The 18,141-nt window shown below is 37.7% G+C and overlaps 1 protein-coding gene across 50 annotated transcripts in view; it reads right to left on the reverse strand.

The window, feature by feature from the left end:
• ZBTB20 (zinc finger and BTB domain containing 20) overlaps window positions 1–18,141 on the reverse strand; it is an 863,472-nt gene that overhangs the window by 471,773 nt on the left and 373,558 nt on the right. For 15 of the 50 annotated variants that reach the window (XM_060417962.1, XM_060418034.1, XM_060418142.1 and 12 more), the window contains one exon: window positions 1–18,141. This exon is cut by the window's right edge and continues 31,876 nt beyond it. The exons of the other annotated variants lie outside the window; for them this stretch is intronic. The gene's annotated coding sequence lies outside the window, so the exon portion shown is untranslated. 50 annotated transcript variants of the gene reach the window in all.

Below are 18,141 nucleotides of genomic sequence, written 5' to 3' on the forward strand. Positions count from 1 at the left end.
CTGCACAAGTCTGAAACATCAGTCTAGGTAATTTTTTTGAAATGTACTCTGTACCGATGCATTTTTCTGTGTTTCTTTCTAACCCTCGGGAATGTTAAGAATTTAGGAAGAGAGCCACAGCTTAAGAGAGCAATTATTTGCCAGTAAATACTCAATTTGCTTGTCCTGTGATTTTTCTTCTAACTTGCATATTCAATAATCCGTCCCTGACTGCGTCACAAGCACAAAAAGTCTTTTCTCCAGAGGAGAACACTTTCGCCAATCAACCTTCAGCCATGCCAGGGCACAGCTCGTCAGGGTGATTTGTTAGCTTTAATTAATAATTCCTCACGCTGGCCATTTTAACAAATAACGCAGTGAGCCTGGGACGCTAGATGGCTATGATTCAGGCCGATAAAACTACAGTGGAAAGAGGTGGGGAGGGTGTGTGTGGGGGGGAATTCAGACGCCGTTTATAAACACCTCTAATCATACTCTTTCGGTTTACAATATAGAGGACATCTCTGCTGAATTACCACGTTATGTCCACCAATTTGTATTCAGATGGGAGCCATATGTTCCTCCACTTTATCTGCTAAGGCCCTCTCAGTGCCAACACAGTCATCGGGCAGACAACATTTACAAAAGAGGTCTCTAGCCTCCAGATTGCAAAAGTTTACTGCAGGGTGAAGTTGAGAAATCAGACATATACAGCACTTCTCAGTGAGCTTGTGTAACAGTCTAGAAACACAGAGGTAAGAATTATTGAATGTCAGATTTGCTGTCACCCCAGCTGCCTGAAACTGGGCATTTCATTTAGTCTTTTTTTTTTTTTTCAGAATCTCATACCTCAAAACAGTTAACAATAATGGCTGACTTATTCATGCATTCCACAAACATTTATTGAGTCCTAACAATATGCCAAGCACTGTATTAAATGCTGAGAACTTTTTTGAAAGTAAGATTTTTATTTTTCTAGTTAACTGAAACAATCCATGGATTTATTATGTAACATACAGATAATATGCTTGACCAAAGCCACCAAACAGGCAATGCGTGAATGAAACTAAGGATTCAAAATACTGTATGGTCCAGTCAAACAATCAATACTTGACAGCACACTTGTGTCCATGACAAAAGTGATGCTCAAAGTAAAAACAAAGAATAAGAAAAGGTAAAAAAAAAAAAAAGAGTTTTTTCAAAGATTAGAAAATTTCCCTCAAAGTGACTAGAACATTCAGAGGTATATCAATAAGTTTATAAGGAATGTTAAAAGGTTTATATCCTTATATCTGTTTATAAGGAATGTTAAAAGGTTCATGAGCACTTGAAGAATATGCAAAGATATAGGACATTCTATTCATGCCCTGATCTAATATATGTGTGTGTGTATGTGTGTGACTGAAAGTTCATCAGTTCATTGGATATATATTTATTGAGCACCCTACTCATTTCTAGGAACTGAATAATACTATGTATTGAGAGATAAATAAAACACAGTTTTTGTCTTCAAGAAGCTCACAATTTAGCCACCAGACTCATAAAACTACAATACAATATAGCAAAACAAATGACATAAATATGCATAAATGTAGGAGGCAGGGGTTCTAGAAGTGATCCAGGGACTGTTTTGAAAGGTAGAGGAGTAATATCATTGGTAAAGGAATATTCTAAGCAGAGTAAACCTTTGAACCCTTTCTAAAACTTTCATTAGAATTAGATTACCAGTTATTTAGAAACTATGATATTTAAAGCATGATAAAGTCAGGTACATAATCATAAAACATTGCAGGATTTTAAAATCAATTTCTTAAGAAAAAAGATTCCCTGTATTGTAATATCTTGACATCATCAGAAAAGTAAGCAGTGCCCCCATAACTGGTACAAATAGTGACCGTGTATGTCATTCTGACTTTCAGTGTGTTTCAGCTGTCTTACGCAAATAGGAAGCATTTCCAGCATATACTGGTTCTGCTTTTTCCAGCCACTTCTCTACTTTTACTATGTACAAACTTATACACAATTTCTGTTTTCATTGCACCATAAGAGAAATCATATCTGTATGGCTAATAAAGGAGGGGGAAAACCTATTTCCATTTAGTGGTCATACCTACAACTCTAACCAGAGAGTTTACGCTATACAGTACTAAGGCAGAAGATGTTGAAGAAAAGAAAGGATACCCCAATACCAAAAAAGCTCTTTCAGAGCTAGGAAATGCTCCTGAAAACTGCACAGAGTTCTTAATGACATTAAACACTTTGTTTTATACTAAACCCAATAGTGAGACAGCCACCAGCATATCGTATTTACCATAAATCATTAACAGCTAGCCAATTTGGAGAACTGATATAATTTATTACTTTATTCAGTACATATGTATGGAAACCCTGACATCTACCAAGTGCTTACCAGTTACTGTTTGATTTTTATTTCTGCAATAATTAAATAAGTTTACCATTTATTGAGTGCTTCCTATATGCTAGGAACTGATCTAAGGACTTTACATATATTATCTCATTTAATCCTCACAATATAATGAAGTAGGTACTATTACCATCTCCATTTAATAGGTTATGAAACTCACAAGTGGTGACTCTGGATATGCATTATGCGGATTCATTCTAAATAATGAGACCAGTGCCACTAATACCCATGCACCATCAGTTTCATTACTTGATAGTTACTTGGTCAGATATAATATTTATGTCATTACTTTTAATTTAGAAAAACATTAGGGTAGTTTTGAGGTTAATTTGAGAATTAAGCTAAACTCCTGTATTTAATCAGAGACATGTCTCAAAATAAGACTGGAAAATAATAATTTATTGTACCAATAGGCTAGCACTGGGAGACAAACTGACAGCTAGCTTGAGTTAGGCATGTTTTAGATGATGGAAACTAGCATTACATCACATGCTATGGCAGCCCCCTTCTCCCTTATTAAAACTTCTCAGAATCTCAGAAGGTAATTCAGAATCTTTTACACCTTTACAAGAAGAATGAGATAATGGTCTAAAAAGTGAGAGGAAGACTTTGAGTCAGAAAGGCTTAGGTTTGAATCCTAGCTTGGCCACTTACTAAGTGTATGCCATTTATCAAATTAATTAGGTTCTTTGAGGCTCAAATCTCTTATCTCTAAAATGGTTTGTTGTGAAAAATTAAAGGAGATGATGTACCTAGGATAAAAAGCATAGAAATTAGCCCCGAATAGGTGTAAATATATGGTATTTGAAGTGTTCAGAGCTAAAGCTTATCACATACAACTAAAGTTTACTGTTTTGGAATCAAATGACACATTTAATATCTTACTCTGCCTTAGACAATACATGTAGATAAGACTTAGCTAAAGCAAAGTGGACCTGGTAGTCTGGTAGAAATCCCTTTGAGAATGTTAATAATATAGCTGAAATGGTGGTGCTTAAGAAAACAGAAAAGTGAAGTGAAAGTCTCTCAGTTGTGTCTGACTCTTTGTGACCCCATGGACCATACAGTACATGGAATTCTCCAGGCCAGAATACTGAAGAGGACAGTTGCTCCCTTCTCCAGGGGATCTTCCCAACCCAGAGATCAAACCTAGGTCTCCTGCATTGAAGGTGGATTCTTTACCAGCTGAGCTGCCAGAGAAGAGCTGACCCACAAAATAGAGATAGACAACACAAGAATTTACCAGTTAATTATAGAAAAAAAACTTAATTTTCCAAGTGATTAATACAATGCTACATTTTATTTCATGGAGATGTAAAAACTTATTTGGGACTCACTGGGGAGAGTACAGAACTCAGCACAGTCATAAGGTCTCCTCTGACCAATCTGATGCCACTGTTTACTAACTAGCAGTTAACTCCCAGCATTCTCCAACTCCAGGAACCCTGATGCCCTTTCCACATACTTTCTTCTCACTTGACCTTGATTTAGTCCAACCATCTCCAGTATTGTATAGCTTCAGTGAGCTAAAGTGTAGAGTAAATATTAACGGAACACACATTTACTGATGGTGATGAAGCTGGTTGTAGGTGAAATGGGGTATTATTTCACAGAAGGGTTCATTGGAGGGGCTTCAAGAAGGCTCTTCTCATTTACTTGAATGGGTAAGTAACATTTCTCCTTTGAGGATTCCTTTGGGAGAAGCGACTGCCTAGATCTTCTATTATTGGTTCTTATTGGATGGCCTCTAGCTGAGATCATCAGATGGGGAAATCAGCAGATCAGTTAATAAGTATAGGAATTTTCTGAGCCACACTAGCCTGAGTGAGATATCCTGAGTCAGAGCTTTCTAGAATCTGTTTATTTCTCAGCTGGAACTCCTAATTGGTAGAACGTAGAAGCATAGAAGGGGCTTCCCTGGTGGCTCAGATGGGAATGAATCAGTCCACAATGCAGGAGACCAGGGTTCCATCCTTGGGTCAGGAAGATCCTCTGGAGGAGGGCATGGCAACCCACTCCAGTACTGTTGCCTGAAGAAACCCTGACATAGGAGCCTGGTGGGTTACAGTCCATGTGGTTGCAAACAGTTAGACACGACTGAGCAACTAACTCTCTCTCTCTCACACACACACACACACACACACACAGAAGCATGGAAGATGACTATTTCATGTACTCTTTTCTGGATAACAGGTTTGATAACAACAATTTAGTAAAATTCTAGCCAGATTGGATCTCTACTGCCTAATTCTCCAGCCTTATTTAGGGAAAATTAATCTTCTGGTTAAAAATGATGACAAGCAGACATTATTATCAGGGAAAGATTGAAGGTGGGAGGAGAAGGGGAATGACAGAGGATGAGATGGTTGGATGGCATCACCAACTCAATGGACATGAGTGAGTAAACTCTGGGAGTTGGTGATGGACAGGGAGGTCTGGCATGCTGTAGTCCATGGGGTCACAAAGAGTCAGACATGACTGAGCAACTGAAATGAACTGAGACATTATTATAGAAACATTTCAAAACTGATACTATTTTGTATATTTTTATATCATTTTCCCAAATAAATTCTATATACTTTATGGTTTCCAAACTTATGCATTTTTACATATGTACATAAATACCTTAATATCTAACTGCTTTACTAAGTGATAACTAGATAACAAAGGAGAGTAAAAATGATTTAATTCTAGTTTCAAATTTAGAATTCTGTTGAAACAAGAATTTTAGAAATATTCATAAGTTGTTAAGTGGTAGTCAATATATCTGGCTGAGTTAGGTTGAGATTAAAACCTTAAATTTCTCAAAAGGTCCTTGTCACTTGAGGCATTACTTTTTCAGTGAAAGTCTCCAACCTTCACAAGTGTGAAAATTGGGATACCCTGAAGGAGAGAAATATTTCTTGTCAGAAAACTGGTCATGGCTAGTTCACAGAGGGAAGTAGTCCAAGATCTTATCAGCTTTCCTGCGACCTCGCTATGTGATTTGCTACAAGTCATTAATATCCCCTTGCATGTCAGTTTCCTTCTCTTTATCTATGATAAAAAATATTATCAAGATAATGTAGAGTAAATATTTCGATCATCTCATACAGCATATGCAAAAGCCCTATATCTCAGAGTATACAAATGAAACTACCAGTATCAAGTGGAGAGAAGGACATCAACACCCTAAATCATCTTAAATAACCTATTTAGTATCTCAGCTTTTTGCTTTTTTTATGCTATAAAATGAGCATAATCATGTTTATACTTTTATCAAATAATATATCAGAATAGAGAAACACATAATCGATGAAAACTTTTCAACAAAATTTCATATAATGTAAAAAAATAATGACCAATATAATCAAGTCACCAAAACTGATTTTCAAATTTATTAGAGAAATTGATTTTATCAGAGGTTAAAGCAGCTGCCTCCAATGCGAGAGACCTGGGTTCAATCCCTGGGTTGGGAAGATCCCCTGGAGAAGGAAATGGCAACCCACTCCAGTATTCTTGCCTGGAGAATCCCATGGACGGAGGAGCCTGGTAGGCTACAGTCCACATGGTTGCAAAGAGTCGGATACAACTGAGCGACTTCACCCTCACCTTCACCTTCAAGATGAAGTAAATATTTCTAAGCATATTCATATATTTATTAAGGAAGACTCTTTCTAAGATGGGAAGCAATACTGCCTTTTATTTGAATGGCTGGCTGCATTCTAGGATGGATCTAAGATCTTAGTAACAAGAAAGCCGAATCAGGGAAAGCAATTTTTAGCAGACTGTTGAATGATATATAAAGTAAAATATATTCACTAATAGGTCGCAGAAATCTTACACACGCTTTTAGAACAAGAACTGCTTAAGCAGCTTTTTGTATTTGGCAAAGTCATGTTCCTGCACTGTCTTCTCAGAACCTCCTCCCACTTCTCATTTTTTGTTCTATAATGCCAGATGGCAGTAATGACAAAAGGGGCGGGGCACCACAAACAGAGGCAGTCACTGCGGCAGGAGCCACTCCAAAGATCAAACAGCCACTTTGGCTGTGGCTGCCAGAATGGGAACCACAGTGGGTGGCTCATCAGCAAGATGCCCTGAGAAACACAGGGGCCACTCCTGGTAGGCCAGCACCTGGGGTACAGGCCCCTCATCCTGCCAGGTAGAACATAATTCTGTACTTCCATTATGTTAGCTGAAAAACCTCAGTGTTATAGACACTATACAAAAGCATAATTCTGTTCTACTAATTTCTTATCTACTACTAATTTCAGTACAAGGAACTCAGATTTTCCTATACTAATGGGTAGATTCTTGGCTAAGTGGTAAATAAGATAATTCAATATCTAATATTTTAATCAATATATTGCTTTAACTTTAATATCTTTTGAAAAAATAATATATTAATGCCTCTAATTACCCAGCCATCTCATATTCACCTATAAGTATATCATGATTTAACATGGTCAATAACCCAGATAAAAGAAAATACAGAGTCCTTAAGAAATTAAAACAAACAAAGATGTCATAAAGCACACACAATTGTTCAAACTTATCTTTGTTCATCAGTGAGTCTTTAACTTGGAAGCTATATATTCTTCCTTAATACCCAGTAGCATCAGTTATGCTGATCTTTCAGGGTCTTTCATTCATGTTACATGGAAAGATGGGTTACTTCCAGAAGAAAGCACAATGGGAACTGTAAGAAATAGCCCCTCTGTGCCTTAGAGTGAAGAAGAAACAGAGGAGGTAAGGGACGAAGTATTCAAGGTTAAGAATAGTCGTGTCCAACTCGTTGTGACCCCATGGACTGTAGCCTACCAGGCTCCTCTGTCCATGGGATTTTCCAGGCAATAGTACTGGAGTGGGTTGCCATTTCCTTCTCCAGGGGATCTTCCCGACCCAGGGATCGAACCCGGGTCTCCTGCATTGTAGACAGACGCTTTACTGTCTGAGCCACCAGGGAAGTCCAAGAACTATGTACAGTGTGCAAACATACATATAATTGTGTCCAACAGATATCACAGTGATAGAGCTCCACACAGAAATATTTACATTTGCTCTGGTTTGAATTATACTCCCTCAGAATTCATATGTTAAAGTTCTAACCCCCAATAATTCAGAATGTGAATTCATTCTGGTCATTGCAGATATAATTAACTAAGATGAGGTCATATTGGAGTAGACTGGAACCCTAATCCATTTGACTGGTGTCTTTATAAAGGAGGATTTTGGACACAGATGTGAACATGGGGAGAACACTACCCGAGGATGATGGCAGAGATGAGAAAGATGCAAGTCAAAGAACACCAAAGATTGCCAGCAAACAATCAGAAGTTAGGTAAGAGGGATGCTACAGATTTCTTCTCAGAACCCTCAGAAGAAATCAACCCTGCTGATTTTCCTCAACAGAACTCTGACACTTCTGTTGTCTAAGGCATCCTGTTTGCGGTACTTTGTTAGAGCCCTAGGAAACTAGTACAGTAATGATGATCACCGAATCACTATGTAAAGGTTAACTCATGTTTGCAACACTTTGAGAAGGTTGAAAAATATAAGATTCACTTCAGAAAAAGTGTCATTGATATGCTTTAAATAAACAAACTCCTTCATGTTTGATGATCAATATACATGAAACATACAGTTTTCAATTTCTGCTAATGCACTGAGATATCGCCACCTTTACTAACAAGACAAAGTGATATGTGCTCTACAGAAGACATTAAAGAGTCCCCAACCCCGAAAAGAAGCATTTTGATGAACAAGGCAGATAAATTTGAATTTATTTTTGTTATTACATAGCCCAATGAGGTCGGGATGGTTACCAAGAGAAATTATTGGTAGAGAAGAGGCTGGCTACTTAGAAGAGATCAATTACGAAATGCGATTTGAGTCTAGGTAAAAACTAGGAGACATTTGTCCAGATGAGAAGTTACAGATAACTTTAAATATGAGGAATGCATGGGCTAAGTAAGAAGACTGAGGCAAAGCAAGAGAAAGAAGGAAGGGGTGGAACAATAGTGGAGGAAAATGAGAGAAGTAGCTGGCATTGAGAGCAAAACAATCTGAACTAGGCAGAGAAAATGATAAAAAGTCTTAGACATGTTAAGAAAGACAAGAGACGGTAGCATTCCTGTGTTCTGAACAAAGAGTTAAAAACATCTAGTGCAAGAATTATGCTCTTAAAACTAGTGCTCTGAATGCTTTTGTGTGAAAAAGAAAGACTGTAGTTTTATTTTTCTTTAAAGATTCAATAGTGGAATGGAAACTTTTTTCCCTTTAAGTGTAAGCTAAGCAGTTATGGCAGGTAGGTCAAGGAAGAAATACTTCATGGACAGGAAGCCATAACTTTATACAATGTTCTCTGGAGAAGTTACAAAAAAAGTACAAAATAGTTCCACAAAGTTTGTTTGTTTTGTTAAGTAGCTTTAAAATCCTACCTCTCCTAATTGTTCTTAACATTTTATTCAGCCAATTATCAACCTAATCTAGGGAAAGAAAAATCAACTTGACTTTTTGACAGCCAAGCCAATCCAACTGGAAAATTCTAATCCTACAAGAATAGGGCACAGGGAAAACTCTGCCTAGCAACATTTTCAATTGTCAACAAAAATTCATGATATTATAATCATCTTTTTCTTCCTTTCCCAAACTCATTTCCTCTACAGAAATTAATGATAGTACAATGAGATTCTTGGGTAAAATGAAAAAGTGAAGAGAGTCATTCAGTCTTTAAGGTAATAGGAAGTTCTTGTTAGAGATGGTCAAATTATAATCTTTTTATATCCTTCAAAGGAGCTAGAGATGGCCTTGTCCAAGTCTCTAAAATAACTCAGTTGTATCACTAAATAGAAGCATTACAGTTTAATTTAATCTATTTTCTATGTTAAATAACTCACAAATCAATTTATTTGTTTTATTTATTCATTGAGGGAGATTTTAGCTTAGATGATGACATTCAAGTAGGGAGCTAAAATGTTAAAAATGAAATATATATTTTTTAAAAAATCACAGGTATTTCTTTTCCTTTCTATTGATTTCTAAATTAGTTCTGCTATAGAAATGCCTTCTGCTAAGCACTACAGCTTCTGGTGGATGAGAAATAATACTCTCAAAACTGAGATAGTAGTAAAATGAATACATTCACATCAATGGAAATAAGAAGGGAATGAGGAAAGGGATCCTGCTACAGCATTAAAAAATATATTTTTGACCCTAACTCAAAATAATGCTTGTTTTAACCTTTCTCCTCTGAAGAGGAGTAATCGAATAAAGAAAGAAAAAGGAAGGAAGGAGGAAGAGAAGGAGGGAAGGAAAAGAAGAAAACAATGGAGTGATTAAGCATAAGAGCCATAAAGTAAGAAGTTGAGATGGAGAAGGAAATGGCAACTCACTCCAGTATTCTTGCCTGGAGAATCCCAGGAACAGAGGAGCCTGGCAGGCTACAGTCCATGGGGTCACAAGAGTCGGACATGACTTAGTGACTAAGCCACCACCACCACCAAGAAGGTGAGAAAGTAGGAAAGAAGGAGAGAAAGAGAGAAAACCATTATAGAGGTACTCTCTTATCCCCTTCTCACTGGCTGGCCCTCTAACCTTTTTTTATCTACTATCTACTCCAACTGAAATGTTTCAGACACAACTGGGATGGTTGAAAGGGAGTGGGGAAGGAAAATTACTCCCTTTAATTGATGCTCATTGGTGGCTCAGAGGTTAAAGCGTCTGCCTCCAATGTGGGAGACCTGGGTTCGATCCCTGGGTCGGGAAGATCCCCTGGAGAAGGAAATGGTAACCCACTCCAGTATTCTTGCCTGGAGAATCCCATGGATGGAGAAGCCTGGTAGGCTACAGTCCACGGGGTCCCAAAGAGTTGGACACAACTGAGTGACTTCACTTACTTAGGTACCAATATCTGCAATTTAGTAGCTCCTAGTGCTTTTAAGCTCATGTACCTGCTAAAATCCATGAATCTTTCCAAGGAGGAAAAGAAAGGGCATGCCTACCAAGACATATAAAGTACGTGTTGCATACTTTAAACAATATACAAACACATACATAGGAAGCATATTTTTATGCATTCTCAAAAGGATCATATAAACTCTAAACTGATCCTTGTACTCTCTAACCATTCATTAGCTCAGTGTAAAGAACTACTGGCTCTAGAATCTGAAAGAAGCCAAAATAAATAGAAAAGGGTAGGGACTTGGAGGAGGGGAAATGGGATATAAAACAAACAAATAACAAATACTTATGTAAAAAATATGTTTGTCTCTAAACCAACCCTTAAGCTTCTGACTCTTTTCATTGGAACTTAAGACTAATGGACTATTTAACAAAAATATACAGCAAGATGTATGATATTTTAGTGATTCTGCATGTTTTAAACATTCTTCCCTGTTAATTGCCTTTGATAATGCACTGACATCTAATACTGTTCTAATTTTTAATATTCACTCTAATAATAACAATAATATTGAAAAGCAATGCTACTTAATATTGTGGATATCAACTTATAGGATTCTTAAGAAATGACATGATGACATGGAGACTTGGTCACAGATGTGTAAAAAATCAAGTAAGAATAATAAACTTTTCATCTATTGTGTAGTTCAACATTTTAACTAGGCTGCATATGTTTGAGGACACAGCTCATGCCTTAGCTACGATAATGAAAATTATTTATATTCATTTTAAAAATAATTTTTTCATAGTATTTCACAACCTTTAAATGCCTTGAGGTATCTTTATTTCATCTGATTTGGATTTCAATTCTGTTAAGTAAATGGAAGAGATATTATCTTCATTCTAGGATGAGGAAACAGGCTCTACGTGATTAACATGCTTAATATATTTAACAGGTGGCAAAGCAAAGTTAAGAATTCAGGAACTTTAATAACTTACCCAGTAATTTTTTCTGCTATCCTATACTGCACTCAAAAAAATGTCCATTACACATAACTTATTCAGGCATTTATGTTGTCTTACTTTAGAAATGAGGATGATGCTAGGTCCATATACAAGACATTTATTTTCCATGCTGGGATTTTGTGGATGACATACAGTGAAACAGAAAATATTAGCTATTTTATAGGTGCACAGATATATACTTAAATGTACAGTGTACACATTGTGGATCATTTCTATAAATGGGTACATGTATATAGGCATGCCCATGCATATACATGGGCGTGTGGGAACTAAAGGTATGCTTACTCAACCCATTAGAAAACAATATTGTAAAGTTAAGCTTGCACTTTTTACTATTAATCTTGCATTTAGTAGTGGGTGGTACATGTTCACAAATCATTTATAGATCAAATCAACATAAATACATGAATGGCATAGCAGGGAATATTTTGAGAAAAAATATAAATACACATATATCTACCTTCAACTATCCTTCCTATTAGTCAATAAAACTGATTACTTGGATTTATTAAATAAGAGGTAAAAACTGACTTACAAATATATTAGTATATTTTTAATCTTCTATTATAATTAGAATCCAAAATTTAGCTGTTAAAGTTTCACAATTTGAGTGGCCTTAAATTCCCTGTTTTCACTTGGGAAATTAGAGTTTTAGCTGGGAAATCCTCCTTCTTATTTTTTAATTTTAATTTGAGATAGATGGTCATATTTTAAAACAATAAGATGGTAGATTGCTAGGATGAGTTAATTTATTTCTCGAAGAACTGTCAGTGGCTCAGTTGTGCCTGACTCTTTGCGACCCCATGGACTGTAGCCCACCAGGCTCCTCCATTCATGGGAATTTCCAGGCAAGGATATTGGAGTGGGTTGCCATTTCCTTCTCCTTCCTTGAAGAAAGGGTATAACAATCTAGTGGATTTACCTGTTTTTAATCTCTTAATGTCCAAAGCAAGCCTTATATCCCAGATATTATAACCCACCTTGAGCAAAATTATGAAATATAGATGAAATTTGTCCCCAGTTTCTATTCCTTATCTTCCCTTGACCTGTTTCCTTTTGACCTTCTTACACTTCCTTCATGAAATTAAAAGACGCTTACTCCTTGGAAGGAAAGTTATGACCAACCTAGATAGCATATTCAAACGCAGAGACATTATTTTGCTAACAAAGGTCTGTCTAGTCAAGGCTATGGTTTTTCCAGTGGTCATGTATGGATGTAAGAGTTGGACTGTAAAGAAAGCTGAGCACCGAAGAATTGATGCTTTTGAACTGTGGTGTTGGAGAAGACTCTTGAGAGTCCCTTGGACTGCAAGGAGATCCAACCAGTCCATTCTGAAGGAGATCAGTCCTGGGTGTTCATTGGACTGATGCTAAAGCTGAAACTCCAGTACTTTGGCCACCTCATTGGAAGAGTTGACTCATTGGAAAAGACTCTGATGCTGGGAGGGATTGGGGGAAGGAGGAGAAGGGGACGACAGAGGATGAGATGGCTGGATGTCATCACCGATTCGATGGACATGAGTTTGAGTGAACTCTGGGAGTTGGTGATGGACAGGGAGGCCTGGTGTGCTGCAATTCATGGGGTTGCAAAGAGTCAGACACGACTGAGTGACTGAACTGAACTGAACTGAACGCTTCCTTCAATCTTACTAAAAAATTTATTTCTAGTCCCTTTCCCTGGGATGCTAGAAATTCTACTTTATTTTCAGCTATAATCTGCGGTCTTTATTCAACCCAGATTCCTCCTACCACATCTTTAGCCTACCTTGCCAATCCCTCCATTGGAACGCTGCCATGTATCTGACCAATTTCACTTTGTCTTATGTCATGCCTTAACTCACCAAATCCTAGGTGTCAGTGAGAGACTTGAGATTTTCCTATTTCCTGGAAAATTATAACTGCATTTATCTCAGCCCTCCATGTAAACCATCTCTATTAATATGTTAGGAATCCCATTTCAGGTTCATTCAATTTTGGCTTACTTTCCTTCCCCAGTCAGGCTACCACTATGGTCCTAGCATGTTCTGAGGTGTATAAAAGGTTGTCAGTAAACAAACAAGCCATAAAACTGAAATGCCACCTGTTATGTCACCATAAACCTGAAAACTTCCAGTCTAGCTCAGGCTCTCATGACCAACATGGCTTTTCATGTGCCCTAGTTGTTTTATTTATCAAGTGAGAAAGAAGTACTCTTTACCATGAGACATATGAGGATAAACGTTTAAGTTGTTTTCAGGAGGAAACCTACAATAGACTCTGTAACTATCACGCTGTTTTTTCTTCTGCTTCTAGAGCCAAAAGGAAAAAAAAAAAAAAAAAAAGAATACTCAGAGTACTCCAAAATAAATCTTGGAAGTAACCCTTTATTCTAGAATTCATCTGTAGTAGACAAAACAATTATACCCCGAAGTATCCACTCTCAAAAACCTAGAAACTTGAGTACATGGCAAAATGTTACATGGGAAAAGGAACTTTGCTGATAAAGTTAAGATTATGGACCTTAAAATAGAGAAATATCCAGAAAAACATCTATATCTGCTCTATTGACTATACCAAAGCCTTTGACAGTGTGGATCACAACAAACTCTGGAAAATTCTTAAAGAGATGGGAATACCAGACCATCTGACCTGCCTCTTAAGAAATCTGTATGCAGGTCAAGAAGCAACAGTTAGAACTGGACGTGGAACAACAGACTGGTTCCAAATAGAGAAAGGAGTATATCAAGGCTGTACATTGTCACCCTGCTTATTTAACTTATAGGCAGAGTACATCATGAGAAACGCTGGGCTGGATGAAGCACAAGCTGGAATCAAGATTGCCTGAAGAAATATCAGTAAGCTCAGATATGCAGATGACACCACACTTATGGCAGAAAGCGAAGAAGAACTAAAGAGCCCCTCTTGATGAAAGTGAAAGAGGAGAGTGAAAAAGTTGCCTTCAAGCTCAACATTCAGAAAACTAAGATCATGGCATCTGGCCCCATCATTTCATGGCAAATAGATGGGGAAACAGTAACAGACTTTATTTTGGGGGGCTCCAAACTCACTGCAGATGGTGACTGCAGCCATGAAATTAAAAGACACTTACTCCTTGGAAGGAAAGTTATGATCAACATAGGCAGCATATTAAAAAGCAGAGACATTACTTTGCCAACAAAAGTTCATTTAGTCAAGGCTATGGTTTTTCCAGTGGTCATGTATAGATCTGAGAGTTGGACTCTAAAGAAAGCTGAGTGCCAAATAATTGGTGCTTTTGAATTATGGTTTGGAGAAGACTCTTGGGAATCCCTTGGACTGCAAGGAGATCCAACCAGCCCATCCTAAAGGAAATCAGTCCTGAATATTCATTGGAAGGATTGATGCTGAAGCTGAAACTCCAATACTTTGGCCATCTCATGCGAAGTATTGACTCATTTGAAAAGGCCCTGATGCTGGGAAAGATTGAGGACAGGAGGAGAAGGAGACGACAGAGGATGAGATGGTTGGATGGCATCACCGACTCAATGGACATGAGTTTGAGTAAACTCTGGGAGTTGGCGATGGACAGGGAGGCCTGGCATGCTGCAGTCCATGGGGTTGCAAAGAGTCGAACACGACTGAGTGACTGAACTGAACTGAACTGAACTGATCCTAGATTATCCAGTGGGCCCAATCTAATGACCTTAATAGCTGAGAACTTTTTTCCAGCTGGAATTTGAAAAAGAGATGTGGTATATGGAGAAGACAGAGAGAAGTCTGGGTGATACTGATTTGAAGCACTCTTGCCTAAGATATAGGGGCCTGTGTACAAAAAGCTAAGGATAGCCTCTAGCTGACAGCCAGCAAAGAAAAGGAGATCTTAGTCACATAACCACAAGGAACTGAATGAGCCTGGAAGCTGCTAAATTTGCAGTCATTTGTTATAGCAGCAATAGAAATGTAATATACCATTCTAGTTCAATGGCTGCTAGTTACAATAGTTTAAATTTGTGTGGTAAAGAGTTGGAATGGGAACCAATATTATGAATACAAACAGCTCTTGACACTACAAACACATTTTCCCCTTAATTTTCCTTCTTTCAGTTATATCCCCAGAGAAAGTGAAATAACAAAGGACTAAAGGACAAGGATCACAAGGTATGCATGCTCAATCACTTCAGTCGTGTCCAACTCTTTGCGACCCCATGGACTCCATCCAACCAGGCTCCTCTGTCCATGGGGATTCTTCAGGCAAGAATTCTGGAGTGGGTTGCCATTCCTTTCCCTTCTCTACATAATCTTTTCGACCTGAGTCACCTGCATTACAGGCAGATTATTTACCACAGAGCCACCTGGGAAGCCAATTTAAATGCAGTGTCCTTAACAAGAAGCTTCATAAATATACCTTTTGTCACAGGCAAGAGTATTATACCAATGGTGCTACAATACTCATACCAACTAAGCCCACTGTCTTGAAAAAGGAAAAGAAAAATCAGAGAATGGTTCAAAGGATTATAAAGATAAGATGATAATGGCCATTTAAGAGATAAGGAAGACAGAATCCAAGCAAATGTATTCATATGTGTACTGGGGTGTGCTTTCCCCACTATACAAGTTGTCTTACAAACATACACGTAAATAAAACTATCTTCAAAACTATGGTTGCATATTTTTTATGGCATTGACAGAGCTATTTCTCAAATGTAGCTTCCAAACTATTTTCTTTCTTATTCACATTTTTTTTCCCCTTTGGCAATCCAGATTCTGGCCTTGACAGATGAAAACAATATTGGAGGAAAGGCAGCCGTTTCCAGTGACTTTTTAGCATGGAAGTTTTAGAGAACTTGACTTTTGCAGGTATACTCAAGTTCAGAACCTAAAATTTTTTTGAGTTATAACATCATGCTGAAAACAGATACCTTTGTAATCAATTAGAAATGATTCTCACAAAAAAGGGTAAATTCTCAGCAGGTTGTATATAGTCCGCATTATAATTATATCACAGTATGAAATAATACAAATGAAAAAAGGAAGAGGAACAATTAGAGTGATTAAAAGTTCTTATAGAAACAGGATAAACGTAGTTAATATTTTTATGTAGAGACAGGAAATACATGATGTAAAACTGTCTAACACCACATTCTGCAGCTTTCCTTTTGTGTTGCATGAGGTCACAACTGGAAGTGTCGCTCTAATGACCTGGTTAAGAACTGTGTAGGATGAAGACCGTATGAGAAAAAATACTTTTCTTTTGAACACTACAGTCTGTTTACTATAGGTCCCTGAAAACTTGCTGAAAAGTTTGGTCATTTTATAAAGAGTTATGATCATCGTGAGGAACTTTGAGTCTCAGATACAGCAAATTAATCCCCATTTTATGTCTGTCCCAACTTAAAATTTCTAAAGGGGGTGGATAATAATAAATTCTGCCAGCTCTCTTTTTTAAGGGCTATTCAGATACTAAATAAACCAGGAACATTTTAAAATGCAATCTCATAAAAATCTGCTTTGCTTAACCTTCTCTCCCTCTTTAAAAAATAAGAAAGGCATGATGTTCTTTTTTTGTTAATTAATTCACTTTAGACAATTCCTTAAATTTTCATTTTAATAAATTTTTGTGTGGGTGCATTAATTACTTTCAAAGACGCTTTACAACTGTTACCTATTAAAAGCCTTTGTTAGTGAATAAAATAAAAAAAAAAAAAAAAAAACTTCCAACATTGCCCCCTCCCTTCTCCATTCTGAGCAGGTCCTCGCTATCAACTGCTGGAGTATGCTCGCTTTGCACCTAGAGCTATAATTATTTTGCTTTAATTTTACAAAACCTTTTGTTCCATTCCCACGAGCCCACCTGATCCTTATATTACACTCGCTCTATTAAAACACTCATGCAGAACAAAGCATGGCTGTACTGATTCATAAGTAACTTTTTTTTTCCTCAGTAAAATGCCACTGGCTAGGGCTTGGGACATAGTCCTGGGCTTCCCCCTCCTCTGCCAATTTTCATGTGTTAGAGGAAAAAAAAATATGTTGTTTCAGAGTGTTGTATTCTTCCCAAACATCCTTTCTTTGTCCTGCTGCTTTTTTAATGTGTGTTTTAAAAAAATATTTTGTTATCCATAGTTTTAATCTGCTGCAATAGAAGTGATACAATGTTAAGGATGGTGGGCATATTAAGGATTGTAATCATGTTGAGATTTCCTTTATTCACATGATTAGGATCTTTTAAAAATCGCTCTTGTTGCCTTCTTTAATTTTCCGTCTCTCCATACTCCACCCATTTTCCTTGAGATCTTCTTGCAACACATGTGGGCTTCTGGCAGAAAAATATTGCAGTGACTCATCAAGAGAATTGTTTGTTTGCTCTGAGGAGCACCCTGAGGACCCTCTGGGCTGCACACGGAGCCCTTTGATCCTAGGAAGTTTATTTCTTCCAGATGTTTTCCCCACAGCCACCTTTCTGCAATGTCCCTCTTCATTACATAGCGTAAGGAGAAAACACTCAGGACCCATGGCTGCAGCATACAGTTCTCCTGAATGGAGTGTGACAGGGAGCTGACATCTGATTGAGCCATTGGATTCTCCTTGCCTTAGGCACAATGATGGAGGAAGGTTAACCCTGAGGAAGGCAGAACTGGGGCTATTCAGGCAAATCCACTTAGAATGAAGACAAGAATTATGTGAATTAGGCCAAGTCCAATCCAGTTCAGCGTGTGCTCAGCCGTGTCCTACTCTTCGTGACCCTTTGGACTGTAGCCCGCCAGGCTCCTCTGTCCATGGAATTTCCCAGGCAAGAATACTGGAGTGGGTTGCCATTTCCTCCTCCAGGGGATCTTCCTGACCCAGGGACCGAACCTGTGTCTCCCACA

This window comes from Ovis aries, chromosome 1, assembly GCF_016772045.2.
Source record: "Ovis aries strain OAR_USU_Benz2616 breed Rambouillet chromosome 1, ARS-UI_Ramb_v3.0, whole genome shotgun sequence".
NCBI classification, from domain to species: domain Eukaryota; kingdom Metazoa; phylum Chordata; class Mammalia; order Artiodactyla; family Bovidae; genus Ovis; species Ovis aries.